Source organism: Eurytemora carolleeae, unplaced genomic scaffold, assembly GCF_000591075.1.
Source record: "Eurytemora carolleeae unplaced genomic scaffold, Eaff_2.0 scaffold1809, whole genome shotgun sequence".
Classification (NCBI taxonomy): domain Eukaryota; kingdom Metazoa; phylum Arthropoda; class Copepoda; order Calanoida; family Temoridae; genus Eurytemora; species Eurytemora carolleeae.
This window is the reverse complement of record NW_019397914.1, coordinates 92-2181: the sequence shown is the minus strand read 5'-3', so window position 1 is coordinate 2181 and position 2090 is coordinate 92.

Here is a 2090-nt window from a genome sequence, read left to right as displayed (position 1 = left end):
AAAAATTTCAATAGGAGTAAAGAATAAAAACAAGAACAAAGGGGAGTAAAGAATAAAAACAAAACAAAGGGGAGTAATGAATAAAAACAAGAACAAAGGGGAGTAAAGAATAAAAACAAGAAAATGGGGAGTAAAGTATTAAAACAATAGCAAAGGGGAGTAAAGGATAAAAACAAAACAAAGGGGAGTAATGAATAAAAACAAGAACAAAGGGGAGTAAAGAATAGAAAGAATAAAATCAAATCCTTCAGACAATGAGTTGGCATTAAGCCTTAAAAGGAATCTAAAACGGACAGTTTTGATCGGTAAATTTATTTACGTCATTTATAGTCAGCTGGAAACAGTCCTCGAAACGACTGAACCAATTAGAATTAAAGATCTGAGGAGGGTTCGAGAACGTTCCTAGACAATTAAGATAGCAATTTTTATAAAACAAAGAGAGAGCTTCAAACAAAGAATTTTTTGAATTTTTTTTAGTGAAATAATCTTTGTTATGCTAAATCTGAATAGAACTAGAAGTTAATGCTAAATAGACAAGTAGACAAGTATACAATACTGGCTGGAGGGCCCGGCGTTGCCCGTGGATTTTTTTTTAATTAAAAAAAATATTAAAAAAATTGCAAAAAAAGGTGATGGTTATAGTTATAGTCCTATAACATATATTAGGACAGTTTCGTGGTCCTGTCAGTGTAATCTGGGAGTTTGTGGCACTATTACACTGTCTTGGCATCCGACTACGAGTTGATAAAATATTAGGTATCAAAAATGAGTAAAACTCCAATATCTCAATTTCATTTGGCACTTTGTCACTTCTCTTAACCCCTCTCTATGCACCCTCCCCCTTCTCAAATAAATCAAATGATAGAATCTAATTTAACAGTTTAACCGTCTACTAAGCAGGATTAAATAGTCCTGTAAACAGTATATCTCCAACATAAACCCTAAACCTGGAGTCTCTACTCTAGACCCTACCCTGAGATACAACTTGAACCCTAGGGCGTCAACTTCTAATTGAATGAAGTTAAATATTCTCAACCTGCTTCCATATATTTCTTCTAAACTTTTATTCTTGTTGAAATTAAAACAAGTAGTTAACACAGTATAGCAAGAAGAAGAGGGGGAGGTGGTTTGAATAACAGGAATTAGGTTTTAATTGTTTAACATTGCCTCCCCCCTCTTGTACCTTTAATTTACTGCTTAATTCTTTGCTTTAAAGGAATTGAGTCTTTGCCACAAATTTAAATTTTCTAAACCCTATATCTTTTTAACCTGAAGGTGTAAACATTTGATAGTTCAAACCTATATTATTTCATCTAACAGAATTTATAGTTTGAAAGATCTAATGTCTACGACATTGGGCTGCAAAGATATATGGATTCAAAATCAGAGTTTGTGGCAAAGACTTAATTCCGTTGTTGATTTTATAGATATTTACTCCTCGTGTAGTTGTATTCTTTAAAATAAAACTTTTCTTTTTTACTTAACACCTTTATCACTTTCTATCCGCCTTTATCACTTCTATTCGCCTATATCATTTTCTATCCGCCTTTATCACTTTCTATCCGCCTTCAATTCAATTCAAGAAGCTAGGGATTTCCGGTGGACTCCTTGATCCAACCGGGGTACGCCTTCACGATCCCTTTTAGATCAAGGCTTTATCCCTTCTATCCGCCTACATCACTTTCTTTCCGCCTTCTTCTATTTTTACCGCCTTTTTCACTTTCTGTCCAAATTCAATCATTTTCTATATATTCCTTACTTTATTTCCTTTATTTTCACTTTCTTTCCTTTTTTATCACTTTCTATACGCATGTAGTGCTTTCTATCAGCCATTATCAGTTTCCATCCGCCTGTATCACTTTCTATCCGCCTTCATAATTTTCTGTCCGCCTTCATCACTTTTTATCCACTTAATAACTGGTAAAAATTAAATGTTTAAAATACAATCCTGCATCTACAATGATCTACAATGAATTTTTGTTGAACCAAGATTAGAATTGATTGATACATTATTATGTAGATAGGTTCTAAAGAATTTAGGATTCAAACTTGGCGTGTTTATACTTCAATTCTCTACTTACTCACTCTCT